Below are 21,628 nucleotides of genomic sequence, written 5' to 3' on the forward strand. Positions count from 1 at the left end.
ATAAGTTATGCTTATCCAGTATAGCATTTCCTATCAGCTGCTTCACAGAGGTGTTCAGAAGCTGGTAGTACAAAATTTATAGCAAAATCCAAGTTTTTTGCTTCCTCCCACTTTGCCTCTAGCTGTGTGATAGCTAATTTGAGTGAAACACTTAATTATCTATTAGCCAAGGCTATAATATAAAATTAGTCACAGCCCTCTATGAAAAATAGCTAACAACTTTCTCCTCATAAAAAATCAAACACAGAATTACCTATTTTCAGTACAAAGTGACTGGAATAAAATCTATCTGAATGAATGTATTAAAACTAATCTGAAAAAAAATTCCTAAATTAAAAACAAGAAAAATCCCTAAATTTAACCAGAAGAACCTGGAATGGAATGGCCATTTACTTTTAAATATTTATATCCCAAAGATCATGAATTCTTATGAATTTCTTAATACATAGGTGGGGTAATAGTTAATTTCTCACTAGCCATGAAGGAGTTCATTAAAACACAGCTTGATCTTCAATTACAGAATGAAATACCATTTTTCAAAGTGATGTGTGTCAGATTATTCTGAGACACACAAGTTTATAGTCGGTAAACTTTAAAGCAAATGAATGAGGATGTTCAAAAGGCGATTTTGCAAATGCATGGACAGTAGATACTAAGGTCAGTATGTGTATACAAACCCCATAACATCCCAAATCCAACAGCTGTGAATCAAAAAATGGGAAAACCCAAAGGGAAATGTACCACAGGAGGTGGCTGAGGATGTGTGCTATTCCTAAATGGAATTTTCTATGGCTTCTCTCAGAACTGTGGTCTTGATAAACCAGTGTTATAATGGGTTTTTTCTTGTGTTCTTTGTTACAAAAGAAAGATCAAGAAAGATCTTGGTAAACCAGTTCTTAATGGGATAATTCTTGTGTTCTTTACTCTTCAAATGTTATAAAACGTGAAGGTTTTAATGTGTATTTGCTTTATGCACCTGTTCTTTGGTTAGTGTGATTGTTTGTTTTGAGCTCACGTGTCACAGCGGAAAAAGGAGAGGAAAAAATAGATGCACAAGGGCATAATGTCTGCACACACACCTTTCAGATATATCAGCACTTTGGTGGTTTTGTTGTGAAATCTCTGCTCTTCTACAGGGCATCACAGCAAAAACAAGACTTGAAATTCCAAATCTGTTACTTAATTTGGCGCCCCGGGGGGTTTCTTGAAATGCCTTAGCTTCAGCTGATATTTGGATCATCTTTTCCTGGGGTTTTTTTCAGGGTCACTTATCGCTGTGGGCTCAGGAGACAGCTTCAGTGATGCAGAGAGGGCTCCCACTGAGTAAGTGGCAGGAACATTAAGAAAAGCATCCAAACCAGGATGGAATTGTTTGGCTGTCTGACCGACAGCTGACAAGCTCTGCAGCGTGCTCGCTGAACCCAAATCAGGCATGCTTTGTTTAACATCCTTCCACTTATTTCAGGTAGCAATTACCTGGTTTGTTGTACGGCCCAACGTGCAGCAAAGAGGCAGGACCAAAAAGGAATTGTTGCTATGCTCACTTTTTCTTGCTCCGAACTTTATTGTTCCCAGTTATTCTGGGAATCTGCCAAGATTCCCCTGTCTGCAGGACAACACAGATGTCTACATGCTTTGAACAGCTTTGAAATAATGTAGCAACTAAAGACTGGAATGGACAACCAGTACACGAGTTAAAAACCTCAGAATTTAATACAAGGCTTGCAAAGTGATTTAAAGAATCTTTTGAGCCCTGTTGTGTGATTTTTTTTTTATTTTTTATGCTGCTAGTTTGCACTTTTATCCTTTTTTCCTTTTATTCCTTTTACCTTTTCTGATGCAAAAATCATTGCTTCATTGGCATTAATTTAATTTATTGCATTGATTTTTTAAGGATTTTTCTCTCTTATGGGAGCAGTGTTAGTTTTCTTTTTCTCTCTTAAAAAAACTCCAAAAACTTGTTTTTATCCATTTATTAGTCTAAGCCAGCAGCAAGTACAATCCCATTATTGCTGATTGCATTCAAAAAGACAGCACATTTTTTCACCTCTCTTAGAACATGAGCAAAGTTCCCATGTAGCAGGTGGTTGTAATTAGTTTTGAATTCAGTTTGGCTGGCAAATTCCTTCCTGTTCACTGCATAATTTCACTGCTACAGTCCCAAAACAGTGGTGGGTAACAGCAAGAGAAGTCTCTGGTACTCTGGTATAAATCTGAGAGAATTTCCCCTAAGTCCTGCTAATGCAAGCTGCTACTCTGAAAATTAAAATCATGCAGGTCTGGGGGTCCCTGACACTCAGGTCATAGGACTGAATGATAAAATAAAAACCCTTCAGTAAACATAATGCACAAAATGTGAATTACCTCACTGGTTTTAGCTGACCTCTGTGATGTAAAGGATCATGTAAAGAAGTCTGACATCTCCCCCCCTCAGTGGGAATCACATAAACCACACTTCTTGTCCTTATTTTTGAGGTGCGTTGCACGATATTCCATAAAATTTTGTGACAGGAGTAAATAGAGATACTTAGCATCAGCTGAAATAGTAAATAGTAATAGTTACTCTTCAAGGAATAGTAGTAATAGTACTACTTAGTAGGTAAATAGTAAATCATTCTGAAAACCCTTGTGAAGATGGGTTCTATAATGTGGGAGCAACACCAATTTCCATTGTTCAGGTAGTGCTAAGTCAGTAAAAGCTCTGGTTTTTCCTGATGGACAAAATTAGATAATATTCCCATCAGTGTTTAATAAAAAAGTTTATCCAAATTGTTGCTGAGATTTCTTGATGAGCTTAATACTACATTTCACGTTTTAAAGTTTTAAAGTTAAGACAATCTTAAATGTATTTCTAAAAATTGCAGCAGCTGTTGTCAAGTCACTACAGGGTTTTGGAGGTAACACAGACACACAAATATTCCTGTTTGAATTTAACTCCTCTTGTGCTACTCACAAAAAGAACTGAGGTGTCAAAACACCCCTTGTAATAAAAATCTAATGCTAATAAGACATGCTAATGCTTTGCAGCAGAAGACAACATTTCTCAAAACTGAGATGTTGGCAGTGACGCATAATCGATGTTCTGCTAAAACCAATCAGCTGGCTTTATTATTCAAATAGCTAAGTGTTGATAAATTATACAATTATAAAGTGCATTCAAAGCCTGTGTTAGATTAAATGGGTGGCTGTATATATCTGCTATAAAAGATAAATCACCATACACTATTAATTGAATAAGTGAAACACAGGCTTGCCAAAGTTTCATTCCCTCCAATTGTTGAACAGCCTTTTTTATTTCTTCATTCCTAACCCCTCTACTTGCAACAAGGATATTTTAAGAGCCATTCTAAATTTTTTTTCTACCACTAAAGCTGAGTAAAATCTTCAAATTTCTCATTATAAAATGGTGGTTTATCTCACTGTGAAGCTTTTCCTGGTTTTTGCTAAAGCTTGCCTTGCAAATCCCTCAAAATATGGAATTTTGCCTCTTTAATAATACTGTGTATCATAACAGTTTCATCAACATCTCTGTAAATGGTGGGAACTTTCAGTGACTGTTAATGATTGAATAACTTAATTCAAATACCATAACTATAAAAAAAAACCAAAAAAACCACCAACCACATCTGAAATTGTAGCACCATGGTCACTTTGAATCTTGCCCACTGACTTTTACTCTTGTGATGGACAGTTGCACTTTTCAGATATGTAGTGTTCTTTATATTAATCCTCAGTGCAGTGCTTCACCATTTGAATTATTCTCAGGCTGAGCCCTGAATTCATGTGAAGGTACAGGCAGTGAGCATGTCCCAATCACCGTGCTTTATTATCATTACCAGTGAGCTGAACAGTGCACTAGGTGCTTCAAAACCACCAAATTGTTTGAATTGTCTGAATTTTTATTGTCAGCCGACTAAAATGGGGACCCTCTTCACACTGATATTAATTTTCCCTTTCTGTTTGCTTTTATCTTTTAATTATGTCATATGGTCTCAGTCAGTAAAATGATGTCTCCTTTTGTCCTGTTCCTTTACAAGCTGTCAAGGGCTTTCTTTCCAATTCTTATTGCTAATAAACTGTATGCAATAGCTTATACTGAAGGAGAAAACTTGATGTAGGTTTATAAAGACCGCTGTATCATTTTATCTTCCACAAAAGTCCCACTGTCACTCAATAAAAATAGGATTTAACTATAAAACACGACCACAGGGTCTGTCCAAGATGCTTTCCTGAGATAAAATCCTCATTAGGTTAATGTAACATCACTGGCTGTAGCCTATATTTTGTTTCATATAATGAGTTCCTTTTTATACAGTAAACCTTATGAAAGGAGAAATTATTGGCTGATAGGGGTAGAGATGGATGAATATAATAACGCTTCTGCTGGAGGGATTTATGATGTATATTTAGCATCACAGACAAGGTACTAAATCACTGCCACAGCCAATGTGAAAGATACATTAGTTGTCATTTGTTTTTACCAGCTTCTCTTAAGTCCTTTTCAGATGCCATTCTAGAGATTTCTAAATCAGTCTCACTTTGTGTTATTAAAAAGTCTATTATGCATTCTAATGCTACTCTAAAACACGGCAAATTGTTTCACTTTCATTGGTTTTGATACCACTAATATCTGCTCCCTCTTCTGGGATATTTATGCTAGATAGAAGGAGCCCTAGTGCCAGTGTGATGCAAACAACACACTAATTGGAAAGGCAGATAAAGTGTTTGTGAGAAATGTAATAGGGATAAATTCCCCCCCAGTTTCCTGGGATTTACACGTAAACTGATTCTCTGAGCTGATGCTGCTATTAATACTAAAACAAAAAAAAAAAAAAGGAAATTATTAGTTTGGAAAGGGCTTAGAATGGCATATTATTGTAGTACATGAGCTATGTCCATAATATTGACTATGGCAATACCTGTAATCAGAAAAATGCCATACAGTTGGATTTTTGTGTGGAAACTTCATAGGAGCATCTGTGGCCACACTTGCTGAGACCAGTGTTTGATCACAAATGGAGATGTCACAGAACTCTTCATAGTATCTTTATGCTACACAACGTGATCAGATGAAAACAAAAAAAATAAGGCTTTTTCAAAATAAGAGAAGATTAAGAGACTTAAAAACTCAAAGAATGAAAACTATTACATTTAGTGAACACTCCCAGCTTACATTATTCAGTTTCTGCCCCTCTGGTAACAAAATAAAGTACATCAAAATGCTCCCTTGGTCAAGGGTGTATCCATCCAATGCAACTTTTGTTACTTGGAAAAGAAAGACTTAAAAATCAATTAAGAGTGGTTTGGTTTAATGTATGGCAATGCCTTCCAGGTATATCAGAGAGGCTGAGATATCAGAAATGGCTTCAGTTAAGAGGGAAGACACATTGTAGGAAAAGAGGGTCTGTACTGGAGTTACAAGACTAAAACCCAAGGCTGAAACCCAATAAATGAAAATTTCTCTTGTAGCTCTCAGAGGGAAAAATATAGAGCACCGTCACTACCAGGTTTGTGTTCTTTTAAGTAATATTTTGCTTGATCTTGCTCAGTTCACATGGGATGTATTTTGCTGAGGTGCATGGATACATAGATGACTGATTAATAATAGACAATTTTGCCTATTTGTGTGTAAAGGCTTCAGTTCTTTTCCAACTTGTCCAAACATGTTTTTCCATTTTTCCCTTAATGCTATTACTTTAAGAGTCATTGAGATATAATTGATTGCTAGGATTAAGCCATACCCAAGTGACTTTTGTGTATTTGTTATTCATGGTGTTCTCCTCATTTTAAATTAACCTTGGATGAACAAGAGCATGTGTTTGTTTGCAAAGAGAAATATTTGAAATGTCTGGCAAAGTTTTATAACGCACAAGAAACTTGTCACTGTGGTGGAGAAAGTTGAGGACATCAGGACAAAACAGTTTTATTTCATCTCTTTTTCTGTCACCTAGTCAAAAATGTTGCAGTTGTGAAATGTGGATTTTTTTCCACAGCTGCTGATGGTTTTCCTCTAGCAGAAACAATCTATAAAGCAGTGTCTCTGTGGCTTAAATTTGTAGATTAATCTCAAACTTAGTGTAACGCTGTTACTAGTCTTCTGAATTCCCTGAGAAGAAAATGGCAAGCATCTTTTTCATCTTTTTTTTTTTTTTCCCTGTTGTTCAGCACTCAGAATACGAGATGTCCTACACAATTTATTGGGAAATCCCCACAGGAAAGGCTCAACAAGCATGTCTCTGTTTTCACTCATGAGGAATCCTGATGAGAATTATCCAAGCGTGAGGACGAAATGAAGGAGGAAAGATGTAAGTCAGTCTTCAGATCTGAAAACACGGTTTTTGTGTTGAATTTTATGTTTGGAAAAATAGGCACAGACATGGGGATTGGTGCTTTGTGCACATTTGCAGTGTCACCACTGACAGCTTCCTTTTTATGGGAACAATGCCCTCTGAGGACCAAATATCTCTTTGTCTAGATGGCCTGAGGACAGAAACATCCAAGATAAGCAAGAAAGCAGGAATTAAATAATTCCAAGTCCCATTAACTCTAATGACCATAAAGCACAAATAATGCACACTCAAACTAATCATTATTTATAATGATTTCTGAAGCTACATTATAAAGTCTAAAGTAAACTCAGATTAAAATCAATATTATGTCACATCAGTAGTGATGTGTCTTCTGGAGTCAGTATGGAATACAGAAAACGGTTATTAAAGACTATAGTCATTAAAATCTGTGAATTCATGTTTCTAAAAGCATCTTAAAAAAAATAGCTTATATAGAATCATAGAGAATGCTGAGTTGCAAGGATCACTGAGTCTAACTCCTGACTGTACAGGATGCCCCAAGACATCATATGGACAATACCTAGAGTATTGTCCAAATGCTTCTTGAGCTCTGCTGGGCTTTGTGCTGTGACCACTGCCTTGGGGAGCTGTTCCAGTGCCCACGCACCCTCTGGGTGGAGAACCTTCTCCTGATATCCAGACTAAACCTCCCCTGACTCAGCTTCATGGCTTTCCTTCAAATCCTGTCATGCGAGTGAAGAGATCAGTGTCTGTCCCTCATCTTCCCATCACGAGGATGCTGTAACTGCAACGAGGTCTCCCCTCAGTCTCCTCCAGGCTGAACACAAATCTCAGCCACTCCTCCTGAGGTTTTCCCTCCAGATCCTTCACCATTTTCCTCCTCTGGATGTTCTCTATCAACTTAATATCCTTTTCATAATTCCAAAACTGCACACAGTACTCGAGGTGAGGCTGCACTAGTAGAGCAGGACCCTCACCTTTTTCTCTTTTTTTCAGTTTTAAGTGTCGTTGGCAATGTTTTTGTGTGTGTGTGTGTATATATATATATATATATATATATATATGTCACCTATATGTAAAAAGAGAATGTCAGGATTATAGTTTTACTACTTTGTGGTAGTTTGGAATACTTTGGTTTTTAGTTAAGGTAAAAAAAGAACATCAGATGTGTAAGTAATTCTCTCTTAGAGAACATTACAGCTTCCTGTGTGCTTGGCAGAGCCAGTTACTGGCTGGCTTTAAAAAATTGATATGGCAAGTAACCAATTAGAAAAACTCTACACATCACTATATTTAAGAGAAGAAAGAACTGCTAAAACCTCTCTTGCTTCCTGTTTTCTTCAGAGGAGAGGAGCTTCCCCCCTACCCTTCTCCTGAATCAGAGAAAAGGAGAAATGAAGAGAAGAGAATAACATGGAGACACTGAGGTCGGGGAAGAAGGAGTCAAATCTGAGATGGAAGGAGATCTTTAACCCTGCCCTGAAATTCTGTGGTAAGGCTATGGTGAAGAGATGATTGAGACCTCAGACTCTTTTTTTCCCCTGTAACTCATGGGGGGATGCAGCGCTCTAACCACAGCCATGAGCAGAGACACCAGTGCTGAAACAAGCAGACATTGAAGTAGCTGTGATCCAATGAAAAGCTTGAATAGAAAGAGAAAGATGAGAGGAATGAAAAGTTTTGCCTCAGGAATAGAAGAAGAAAACCTCTGTTCCCAGAGATAAATGAGGAGAACTTTTGTTTCTATGCTAGAACAGCTCATCCTTAAAATTGCTTGATCAAGCAATTAAAATCGAGCAATTTAAAGGATGAGTTGACATGACCCATGTTTGGTAGTTGTGGGAAGACTACCAAACTGTGGGAGGGATTTAATGACTGTATGTTTCTGGGTGGCTGCCATTCATGAAAATTAAAACCATGAGAGGACTGCTTCTTGTGGAAAAATCTCCATGGCATGGCAGGAGAGACTCCTCTCCCTAGGTGGACTGAAGAAAGATTATTTTAGAAGTGGTAAGCTGACTGAAAATACCAGAGAGGAGATGGGGGAGGAGAAGCGTTCTAAAGGTTTATTCTGATTCTTATTATTCTTCTTTTAGTTCTTTTAATGAAACTTTATTTATACCCTTTAAAGTTTAGAGCCTGCTTTTGCACTTCTCCTAATCCTTATCTCACAGCAGAAAACAAACAAATAAATTTGGTGAGTGCACTGGCATTTGGCCAGCTCTCAACCCACCACATGCTTGTATAGATGGACAAAATTAATAGATTTTACAAATGGATTCCAGTTTCTTAATTGTTGAGGAATCCTATTTGCTTCTACTTCTGAAAAGAGAATGTATTTATTTTTTCCCATGCTGTATATGTACACAAATGTGGCAAGAAAACTCAAAACATATTTCTGGCACTGTGAGTATGGAAAATTAACACTGAACTTAACAACTTTGGATAATTGTGTTTGTTGAGGCTTTGGCATATGTTGCATTTGCTATTAAAAAAAAAAATCTGTTGTCGACAACCACTCCATTTACAGTTTAATGTTAAGTATGACTTCAGACAATGAAAGCTGTATGAACATTTTTGCATGTAGATTGGCACACTAAAAGTTGTTATGAGTAGAGAAATCAAACAATATTGAAATTACCTTACACATTTCACAATTATTACTAGAAAGAAATTGCACATTCTCCTTATAAAAACCATTCTGAGTCTGACAGAAGTGCAGGGAATGGATTTTTTTAAAAAAGGTGAAAAAAGAACAGAAAAAAAAAGAAAAAGGAGTCACAGTAGTCAGATAAGATTTTTCATCTATGGACTTTCAGTGCACTTTTCTTCAACTCAATTGGAAGTGATTCAGTGAGTGAAGCTGCTAGGAATGAAGTGGGTGTTTCCAAGTGTCAGTCAACAGAAAAATGATAAAAATGCTGCAGAACCCAATACTGGTTTTCAGAGCTAGGAAATGAAGTGGCAGTGCCCTTTGTATTCAAATCAGCTCTGTCTCCTCTAGTATTTTAAATTCTTGCAAATTTTTAAGTTCAACATGAACAAAATGGCGAAATGCACAGTAGGTCAGCATTTTGTTCTATGAAATCCTGTAACTCCAAGAAAATAGTGAAATATCTTTTATACAGACTTCACTGAGAGTATCTTGCTATGCATCTGATACCATAGCAGTATCATCTGCTCCTCTGTCAAAAAAAAATTTCTAAACTTTCATATTTCTAAACTCTCAGTTTTGATAGGAACCCAAAAGAAAAAAATGCTGGGTAAAAAACTTAAGTATAAGGGTTGTTGTTGTTGTTATTACAATTATTATTATCATTATTATTATTAACAATATGGAAATCTTCCACACAAGTGAACATAATGGCACTTACTTGTTAAGTGGTCACAATAAATAATCTCTTTTAATATTGCAAAAAGGAAGGGATGATTTCTGACTTTCTGCTGAATTAGTGAGTAGTAGTTTCATGGCTGATGTTGTTTCTTTTGCCCACTCTACTCAGTCTGTCCTCTGAAGGCCTATTTCTGCACTGGCATACAAGGTCAGCAATTTGTTTTATCTGATAAAAAGGCCCAGAATCAGGGAAGAATAAAATTTCATATGAGAAGCTCATTTAGTTTTGCCTAACCTTTCTGTTATTTCTCTTCCTTCAGGAATAGCCATGGTAGCACAGCTTCTCTTCTATTAGCAATCATATTTGAAAATCTGTAAAAATTCCTCATTTGGCAGCAGTTTCTACTGATACACAGATTTTAGAGATTCTTTATGCCTTAAAAACTTCTTATAGCCACCTGAAAAACATGAAAAATTATGCCAAAATGTAGTAAGGGCTCCCAAGACAAACTTCTTAGCAGAGCTGTAATTTGCCATCTTTGTAGCTCCAACTGCATGGCTAAAAAGTGGAGGTGTGGGGAGGGTTTGCTGGATAAAATGTTTGTGAATTTAGAAATCTCAGTTCAGATAAATGGAGTTCTTTTTTAGGCTGATTGAGTTACACACTTGTGTTTGGGATGCTCCACATGCTTAAATATTAATAAGATCATGTGAAAGACCATAGAGTATTCTGATGCTGAAATAGCAAAGTGAAATTGAAAATTAAGAAAGTAAATTTATCCTAGTTGACAAAAATTATTTGTAGGCTCGTAGCTTCTTGTTTAATGGTGTTTTAAGAGTGACTCCAAAGCCAAATTTTTTTTAGTGGTTTCCCAGAAAATCTTCGTCCAGGTAAGGTTAATTGATATCAAATAGTGACATGTTAATTAAGGAAAATTTGTGGCTGGCTTATACTAATGAGACTAAAAAAATAAATTATAAAACTGTGTGGCTGTGGTCAAGAAGCTTCCATCAGCACACACACACAGCTGGAAGGTGGGAGAAGATGCCCAGAGGTCCCAGATTTGCCTAGAGCTGCAAACACCAAGATAGCACGTGTACACACCTGTGTGCAAAAGATCTATCCTGCATCATCCAGAGACAGTGGGAAAAAGGTAACTGACCTTCTGTAAGAGGCCATCTCTTGGATACTCTTTCTTGGGTCAAATTCCACATAGATTTGAAACCCCTGGTGTGAATTTTGCTGATTTATGGTGGGACACTGAAAAAAGTCATACCTCCAGCTCATTCAACATTGTACAGGCTTTGGTAGTCTATTGAATATGGCATGGGGTCTAAATACCATTTAAAACTTTTAAAAATGATATCAGTAGCCACAACATTCAAAAAACTGAAACTGGGAAGTCAAGTTCTCCAAAGTTAGGAAATGCCATGATTTCAGTGAAACCTGAATTTTAACAATTTAAACTGTGTGCAGAGACTGTTAATGGTCTGAGACTTTCAGATTCTCTCTTACAATCCTGCTAGCAGTGATTTCCAGAAGTCTACATTCTTCTCTGTATCAGAGGGTGGTGATGTAGGCTTTCAAGTGACTTTTAGTGATAATTTTAAATGTATTCGATATTTTTTTCCTTTCATTTTATTGCAGACCTCTTTGAAAAAGGACACCTGCTCCACCTTGTCAGTAGGTACTGGTTAAGTTCTTCTTCTTGCATACAATCATGTCTGAGAAGCAAAAATGGTACAAATTGTTCATTTAAAATGATAAAATATAGCTGAAAACATCAACTGACAACATCAGCTCTCCTGTTTCCTGGATTATCAATCTTTGATTTCCCAACTTAACAAAGATAATTTTTGAGAAGTCTATTTGAAACAGTTCTTTATGGTGAAGATTTAGATGAGAAAAAAAGTTACCAATGCATCTATTTTAACTCATATTGTGAAAAAAAGAGATGTGGGCTCTGTTTCCAGCCTTGACATGATATCTGTGCAAACACTTGCCTGGATCAATAAGGCTGTCTTTGATTTTTGGTCTAAAACAGGAATACTGCTATGTGATCCTCCTTTCTGAATGTTGTAGGTTTTTAAAAATATCTCCAGATACTGAGGTGTGACATGGTTAATTTGAAGAAATTAAGGAATCAAATAGAATCATCTATTTCAAAGATTCCCTGGGAGGCTTATTTTGGTTAATTCCCTCTTTCTTTTTCAACTGCTGTGCCCTGTGAAGTCGTTGAGTAGTTTTCTGTGGTTTTCTTTCAGAGAGGAGAAAAATGGCCAAATGAGATTAAATTAATGGGTTTCCCTTTATTCAGCTGCAGTCTTTTCGAGACTTGATTGATGTTTTGCTATTTTCACATTTCGTTACATTCCTTGCCATTTGAATGAATTGTCAACGTTATAATGTCTTGAATACTCTGTAAATTATATCATAAGTACTCCCACTTTGTTTACACACTGAATTGTGATTGATCTATCCATTTTATATTTCTTTAATTTATAACTCTCCTAATTGCTAAGCATAATGGGACCAATCAAACCCCAAATTATTTAAAGCAAAGCAGTGATTTAATCTGTTGTCTTTCATAGATGGCATGAGGTACTAAACCCCAGCCCTCTTTCAAATGGCTCTGAGAATATAGATGACTAAATATAATGTGAAGATGGGGGGTTTTTTGCCAGTTTTGTTTTGGTTTTTAATGAGCCTGGTTTAAATACATAAACTTAGGTGAGACTATCCCCTAGCTGTGTACTGTTCTGTTTCTCTGTTCCCAGGAAAAATATAAATGAATATAAATTAAATGAAATAAAAATGATATAAATGAAAAGTGAGTGTGGAGGAGCCATCATGACCACAGTTGATGGAGGAATTGTTACTGAGGCAAAAAGGGAGGTTTATTGGGAGCTGGCAGTGTTAGTGATGTATACTGAAGGTGGATTGTGCTGAGAGAAAAGAGGGACAAGGAAAACCCAGGGAAGAAGAAAAGGAAGAGACTGTGAGTGGAAGAAAGAGAAAATTTTCCATTCCTTTCAACTTTGAGACTAATCCTGCTTACATGCTTCTCTTCTTAGCAGTCAGTTTTACTTCTTGCTCTTCCCCTTCCCCTTTGCCCTTTGGAGGCAGGAGAAGAAAAAAGAAAGGGAAAAAAAAAGAATAGATGGAAAAGCAAGAGTGAATTTTCCTCATCAGCTCCCTGACTGTGAGATTGCTTCTCCTTTCAGGTGTTCTAGTGTGCTTAGTGTTGTTCTGGAATTGCACTTTTTATCTTGTCAGTGGTTGTGATGAGATAAAACTGAGAAAGGGTGTGACACACATGGTTGGTTTGAATTCTCTCTGAAACTCATCATGTTTCTTAGATGAACAAATATATTATGTGCAAGTTGGAGTATATCACAGTAAAAAAAAATTACCAGACAGAACTCAGTGTGCACAGAAACTTGTTTCATCCTTAAACCAGACCAGTGTTAGAGATTGTTTATGAACACCAAGAACGAAATATTTCTAAATGTGTGATTTTTTTATTACCAGAACAATAATTTTTTTTTGTTCTTGAGCATTCTCATTCTCTTTTCAGTAAATCTTGGGCAGGATCTTGAGTGGTGTTTTTTTTTATCAGTGGAGAGCAGGCTGAAAATCTGAATAACATCAGGCTCAGCTGAAGTGAACAGCCACAAAAGGTATTAGGCAATGGGAGAATCAAGCCTGAAATACTAAATGAAGTGTGCCTCTTTAGCCTTCAAGCAAAGCTATGTCTCAACAGTAAAGTTTGGAACCTAGGACAAGAGAAAAGATACCATTTTGTTTTATAATGGTTTAATATTCTACAATTAGCAAGAAAATTATAGGCGCCTAATTTTTGCTGCATTTTTAGAAAATGAATTAACAATATGAACAAGTCAGGGATAATTATTTTCAATTTTGTTTCTATTTCCATTGTTTTCAGCCTGTGGATCTGTGTTGGCTCACACTGTTGGCTCTGCCCTTCTTTAGCAGTCAGGTAGTTGATTTTTTTTATTTTTTTTCCCCTACATCTTTGATTACCCTGCCACAAAAATGAAAGGAGCCTCATCAGATTTTATTTTAAGTCTGGGAACTTTTCCCACCTCTTGAACCTGAATGAATATTTAAGCAACTCATAATGCAACAATTGTTATTCTGAGGGAAAATAAAAAGCAATTCTCTGCTGAACGTCTCTGTAGCCTGATGGAAAGGTAATGGCACTGCTGCAGACTAGAATAAAATCAAATCCTAATTGTTTTGGTGAATTAGACTTCCTAGCAAGTCATACTTTAATCTCTGCATAAATTAGAGGCCTTTACTCTGTTCAAATTCCTGTGGGGTTGCTGCCTTTGGTTTCTGTCTACTCCATTCAGCTCAGCTAGCGAGCGCTTCTGAACAATGTCACGATATTTCCACTGAAGAATTCAGAGCTGCTGGGAAGAAATGTGTCAAGCTGTTGAGAAAATTCAATCTAGATGGGTTGCAGCACTGAGCCTGAGGTTTGGCAGGTTCCTCGAGCACTCTAAGGGGTGTTGGTGAATAAGCCAAGGTCCAGGGCCCAGGGCAAAGCTGTTTGTCAAGAATACCCACAGTCAGAGCAAACTGGAATTCCACTTACTCCAAATGCAGGTTCTGGGCTCGTGGCTGATGAAGAAGAAGGGTATACCAGTGATTGCAAGCTTTTGGGAAGAAGGTGAGCACATAAATGAAAGGAAAAAAGTTTTAAAATCAATTATTTCTTCGGGAAAGTGAGCTGGGTGATGGGACAATATACATTCAAGAACTTACAATCTCAGTGTGCTTTTGGTTAAGCATGTCCTGCTTTTCCCATTTTTTTCTGTTCCTAAATATACCATATAAAAACATTCTCTACAGTAAGGTTGCTAAATAGTCTAGCAGACTTAGATAAATTAAGTTTATTTAACTTAGTAAATAGACTTTACTGAGGGTCTAATTTTCTCAATAGAGCGCTACTGGTTTGATTTTTTTCTTTATGCAAGGAATATGAGGAAGGTCATGATATTGCCAAAACAAAGTTCACAATTGCCATCAACATCAAACCAATGGGATATATTGTAACAAAAAAAGAAGAAATCTCTCAAATTCTCATGGAGTTGTGTAGCTGAAACATGTAAGTTCAGACTATAAGAAAAATGTACATCAGTCTGAGATGCAGATTGTTAATTGGTTAATTGATAATTTGTTCACTCTAAAAGGTGCAAAGATGTAAGTATATTAATAAAAAAAATATTTTTAAGAACTACTTTTAACCACCTTTTTTTAAAAAGCCCTCTGAATACACATATAGGCACCCTAGAGTTCACACAAATCCTGCTGTTAATCAATCCACTTGGGTGACCTTGAAATGACCCTATCACCCTAACTCAAATCAGCTGTATTCCTGGAGAGTGGCAGGAAAATGCATCTGTAAGAAGAAAAAAATGTAAAAAAATGTTATTTTCTGGGGAGTCTGAGTTATAAGATTAGATTATGTCAGAATCAAGGGCACACAGGCATGGCACATGATGATTATGATTTATGGGAGCCTTAAAGAAGTAAATATATATTCTAAAAGTTCTGTTTTGCTGTGATTAATCTAAACACCTTCCTTGGGTTTGTGATGACAGAGGAAGGCTATGTTGACAAGAACCTTTCCTCTTTTCCCCACCAATAGTTTCAGTAACTTCTGATGTACAAATCCAGATTTAGAAAATGAATCTTTTATAGCCTTTCATTGTAAAGGATGAAAGCTAGTAGGTACAATTTGCAATAGATCTGAGGTCAAATGTGACACTAGATAGACATCTGCTACAAATAAACAAAGTCATAGTGCACTACATGAAGATACTATTAGCAGGACACCAAATCAAAAGAACAGTCTGTCTACCAAAAAAAAAAATTCATCCCTTCAGCTCTTTTTAGCAGTTATTTTCCTTGTTTTGAAGCCTGCAGCAAAGTGATATCTTCAGCTGAAGGTCTGTGCTTGTTTTAAATTTATAGCTTAGTGCAACAGATAGTTGCAAATTAAAAACTGCATCATATTTTTCTCTCTAATGAACGCTATGTGATTTCTTGCTACCTTTTTCTTATCTGGTTGTCTGAAAGTATTTCTTCTGAAATTTTGTTATTTTAAAACACATACCCATAAATATGTTTTCTAGTAATGTTAAATCTTTCATTTCTTGGTGTTACAGAAAATAAAGAAAAAAATGCAGTTATAAGAAACATACATCCATATAGCCAAATATCTGTGTCCATCTTGTCCATCCTATAAATGTCATACAACCTACTTAGGAATGGGATAGATAAAGACACAGTTAAGGCTCTTGTTACATCAACATGGTAAAACATCTTGACTAGAAGAGTCATTGTATGGTTTTTATGAAGTGTCCATGCAGCCATTGCTGGTACTTCTTAAAAATATTGCTGCTGGGTTGTGGGGTTTTTGGAGCATCCAGTTTTGGTTTTAAAACTTTAAACCAACCAAATAGATCTTAAGCATCAGTATCTTAAAACAAGAGAGATGAAGGGGTATTTGACTGAATTAGTTTTGTTTCTAGAGGGTGAACTTCTAGTTAGACAGTAGAGCTTACAAAGAACATCAATCAGAGTAAAATAGAAATCAGTTAATGGGAACATCTCAAAGGAAAACAAATGATGGGAAAAGTTAGACGCTCCTCCCCCCATCCAGGTCCAAAAATTCCCCTTAGATTATAGGATGGATCATATAGATACATTATAGGATACAAAATATGAAAGGTTATTTTTCATAGTGGTTTAAGAAGTTCAGCGTTTGTACATTGTCTCTTAAATGTCACCAAAATTAACTCCAACTACCCAGAATGTCTGTAGATATAATTAGAGATTGAAGAACTCTAGTTACTGCACTGCAGAATGTTAAGAAAAATGCAAACTATAAAATAGCCTCACAAGCATTTTTACTTCTGAAAAAAACATTTCTGTACTGTTATATTTTTTGATAATATTTAAAATAAAAATATACCAATAAATGTCACTAAAATTTGTATCGGAAGAATAGTAATGAACATAAGCTATGAATAAAGTTCTAGAAGTTAAAATACTAGAAAACTATCAGTGGAAGGAATTGCTTTGTAAGTATCAATCAATGAAACTTAACAATACTTTTGTAAAATAATGGTAATTTATTTTTTAAAATTTTGCCTAATTGGTTAGTATAAAGCAAGTTTGATGGAGCCCTTGATAATACTTGGAAGATAATGAGAGGTCTATGTAAGTAAGAGTAAGCTAGTAAGAGTTGGATTTTGTTTATAAAACTCATGTAGATACTAACTCCTAAAATGAAGTCTCTCTTCTCTTAAAGACAATTATTTCCTTAGATCTCACGTGCATCTTTACAATTAAACCAAACTTCACGAGTAGTGTAGGTTAAGGTTGAAAAGTGTATTTTAAGTGCTGAGGTGAAGAGACAGGACTCTTTGTGGCATAGTACCTCCCCAGACAAACACTTCAGCTATTAAAAGGTGCCTGGAAGCAGTGCTGTAGAAGACTTTTGTATTTCGCAATAAATGTACAGCTGAATTCACAGCATGCTAGAATCCATGAGGAACAAGCAAAGGGTAAAGGTTGCAGTTTTCTTTGTGCTCCTTCAAGAGAGAAAGAGTACAGCTATTCAGTGAACATGAAATGGGCTTCCACACCTGTTCAGGTTTTAGAAATCAGCATAAGCGTTTCTCCTAAAGGAAAAATAGAGGATAATTTTGGGTTAAAACCCAGTACTAATAAATACAGAAACTAATATTTTAGTTATGCAAGAGTTATTATTCAACGTTTGTGTCAGAATGTTTGGAGCAGACCAGTTGTACTTAACTGCACAAATTTTGAGAAAATTATGCACTAAATTAGAAGGAATTCTGGGTGGACAGTTACTTGAACTGTATTCTACTCATCAAATTTTACTACATTTTGTTTTATAGTACAAAAACACTAGACCTTAAAAGAAACACAAGCATTAAACAAAATGTAAAGGGCTTCTTTGTCTGCTGATACACAATGCCTGAGAGAAATACAACCTAGTAGAAAATTCCAGTTAAGAGACTGAGTTGAAGGAGGGGTAGAAGAATGCTTTGGATTCTCAGCAGAAGAGCTCTTGTGAGACACCTGTAGCCTTGTCTGCATTAGAGGTTGGAGCCAGTTTTGGGTGTGTTATTTCTCTTTGTGAATGCGTTGGGTTCAGAGAGCTCCAAGGGTGATAAAAATGGTCATGTCCTAGAGCTGGTGAGAGAGGTATGTTGAGTTCAGTCAAAACCTCACAGTAGGCAGGACAAGAAGCAAAGCAGGGGGTGCCTCACTGGGAAAAAAAACAGGGAAATTAAGACAGTGCTTCTTTATCAAAAATTGAAAGGGTCAGAAAAGGACAAGGTGAGAAAAAGATATGGGCACTGCAAAGTAGTGAGGAACAGTTGACGATGTCTCAAATGATACAGATAGAGCCAGCAAAAGAATCATTTGGTGCATTTTACTAAGCTGGTCAGGAGAAGCAAAGGCCTGTGTTGGCTCTCTGATTTGAATTAAGAAATATCATCTGTTCTTGGCTTCACCAAGCATCGATGAGCATCTCAAGGATGAAGCTCCGAGTAACACTGTTATCCTTAGATGTGTATTGGCAAGGTGTGTGAGGGTAAATAATAAAGCCTAGCATCTAGTTCTAGTAGGCAAGACTAATGTACTTCAGGATTTAATATAAACTGGGGTATTGATTAATCCCAGGTATGTGGAACTGCTGGCTGATAACAATTATCATGAAAAAAAACCATAATATCACCCAGTAATTTTTAATGATATGGAACAAAGCCAATGAAGCAAACCTTGTCTGAAGATGAGGAAAAAAAAATCATTAGAGCAGCTTGATCAGGTTGGTTTGAGCTACTTGAGTGCACAGTCAGTTGCAGTCTAAATGCCATAAATATCTCAACACCTATCCAGAGATGAAAATGATGTTTTTATTGCCAATCCATAGGGATTTAATTTAATTTATTATTTTCTTCATTGTAACTTATTTATTACTTGTATTTACGTGAATCTATTTGGATTATGCATATGTATTATTTTTATAAGATTGGGTCTGATGGTATAAATATCAAATGACAGTTTGGTCTGGGATATTTGGATACTGATATTAATGTGTAGGGTCACAGGTGGAGTCTCTACATGTCTGCCACCACCTTAAAAATCAGGTGTTGCTAAAGTACATCTAGAAGTTGGTTTTTTTCCTGTGGCATTTGACAGATCTTTTACAATTCCATTAAAACTTTTCAGAATCTTTGATCCTTTGACATTCTTTCCCTAAATCAAACAAAGGATCAAATATGCTTTCTTGCACAGGCTGTAATTTTCTAGCACTGCAAAAGCCTTTCATTTATGGCTTTGCTTTTCTGGGGTGTTTTTTATCACATAATTGGAGTATTTAATTGATTAGCACTAGGTTAATTTTATTTCATTCTTGACAATAAACTTTTTGGCAAATTAGTAATTTCCACCACATCTATGGAGGTGTGACTGCAAAGTCCTCTCTGTACTTCAGATGATGTTCTCATACTGCCCATTTTGCTTTTTTGCTAGAATACATGATCTACTTGCATATAATTGTAATAACTTTTAGCCATTTAAAAAAGTTTCAGGTATTGTGGTACTACTCATGGTTTATCAAGAAAATATGTTAATGTGGTAACACGCAGAATTTTAGTCATATTTTCAGACTCATGCTGCTCAAATGAAACTCAGAGGACTTAAGGAGATCCAAAATATAGGATTAGGTGTCCTCTTTCTGATTATTTCTATTTGCTATAAAAATCCAACATGTAAAGTTTAATTTTATTTCTACTTTTTATGATATCCAAATGTTCTAAATTTGAAAAACTGCAAAAGGTTAAATTATTATTTAGTGTGTACTTTGTTAAAAAATCCAGAAAAAAATGCACTTATTCTTGGCTCCTAATTAAATGATCTTTATTAAATGATTTTTATCTCAGTAATATTACCAGCTTTATCTACAAGACTTTAAGAATTTTAACTAAATTTTATTAGCTTCCTATAATATTCTTTCATGCAAAACTAATCCTGCTGCTTGACTATTACTGCAAGTTTTGTCAAAAACTGAACTGCAGGCTTTTTCTTCTCAATGTGGCAAACATTAGGCCATTCATGTTTATGGATTACTGAATTTTAAAGACAAATTACTTTTTGTCTTTTAAATTCCAAAACACAAAGGAAAACTTGAAGCAAAACTAACACCTTATCTTTGAAAATTTCACAGTGTGTATGCATTGAAAATTGTTATCTTCTCTTCAGGCTTCAAAATTTCAAGAATTTCCCATGGGTAAACTTGAAACGGAACGGGTCCATACCATAAATGCTAAAGATGTTAATTTGATAGCAATTTATCTGTATGGCTTGTTTTCTTTTGGTATGACTACTTCCTTCAGTCTCTCATAATTAAATTGTCATGCATATTCACAAAGCTTAATGAATCAGCATGATTTGGAGTTTTTTCCTTAATTTTTACAGCTTGGTAAATTTGCTTAATATGAATTTTAACATTTGATACATAATGCTTCCAAAATATTCTTCTAATGCTTTGGGCTTCATGGCTTTCTTTTTTTAATTGCATGTGCAGAAGATCCCTACCTCCACTGAAGGAAGTTCCTTTCTAATAATATTTAGGCAAATTTTTCCTATTTGTATTGGTCAGACTCCTCTGAATTGTTCTGAACTTGAAACAGAAGGAAATTCAGTTGTTTTTTATGGTTTTCTGAAAGGCTCTGTGGTGTTATAGCCAGTGGATCTTCATCAGACTCAGGCTACCAGAGCAATAGCAAGGTTTTGAATTGTCTTAGCGAGGCTTTCCTGTCTCAAATTTGTTGGAAAAAGAACAGGGTAAAATAGAAAACTTCTGTGTCAGTCAATATATCTGTTTTTACTCTTTCTCTCTAGCAACCTGTACAGAGAAAAAAATATAGATCACACTTTTTACCTCTGCTTTTATTCCAGATGTCCCCCTTTCTGCATCTACATTAATATTAAAAATGTGTTTTGTTTGGGAATCAGCTCAACAGTGTCCTGGGAGCCAGAAATGTCTCTTTTGGCTTGATTTTTTCTACTGAATTTTGTCTGCTTGTCTTGATTCCACTGCAATTTTTGTTTTTAATTTATCTTTTATGTGCTCTCTCACAGTGTTTAACTCAGAAGTTGGGGGACCATTTCTGAACAGATATTGGAACAAGAGACTTAGGTACAGTTGAAACCCAGATTTTGAGGAAAGTTGCATTTTAGGTAAATTTAGCCCGTTTTCTTTCTAGCCAAAAGGGAATATGAAAGACACATAAATATTTAAGTGGATTCAGTCTTACTGTATAGAAAACAGATGTGAATTCCTAAGACAAATTGCCTTTGTTTTAAACCCCTCTTGCACAAAAAAATCTTCCGAGTAGCTCATTAAAAACACCTTCTGGGTAAAATCTCTGGTAAACCAATGGGCTTCAGAGAAAAGTCAAATTAGTAACTACTTGAAAAGTTTATTTTTTTCCCTGTCAAGTAAAACCTTCATTCTCAAAAGTAAACTTGTATCTCTCTATTTGTAGAAATTTTTATATTTATTTAGCATGCTAGGAGAAAAAAATACAGTTGATTGAGCTGGTATGTATTCCTTAGAACCACCTGAGGATATAATCTGGCTCTTTTTGATGCCTATAAACTCACAAGATATTTCTCTCTCTAACCAAAAGAAGCATGTAAAAAACACAATTGAAATAATGCTCATAATAAATTAAAAATATCTGGATTTTTCTTTCATAGTGAAATTGGGTGTCAAAAGGCTAATCTAATGACCACCCTGGTTCATCTGTTTTACAAAATAAATATTGTCATGTTATTGTTACTCAGAAGTTAAAAGAGCAACATATAAAATCTTCTTCCTCTGCATGATTTTCTAAAAACCTCAAT

The sequence above is a fragment of the Camarhynchus parvulus genome, chromosome 4 (assembly GCF_901933205.1).
Source record: "Camarhynchus parvulus chromosome 4, STF_HiC, whole genome shotgun sequence".
In the NCBI taxonomy this organism is placed as follows: domain Eukaryota; kingdom Metazoa; phylum Chordata; class Aves; order Passeriformes; family Thraupidae; genus Camarhynchus; species Camarhynchus parvulus.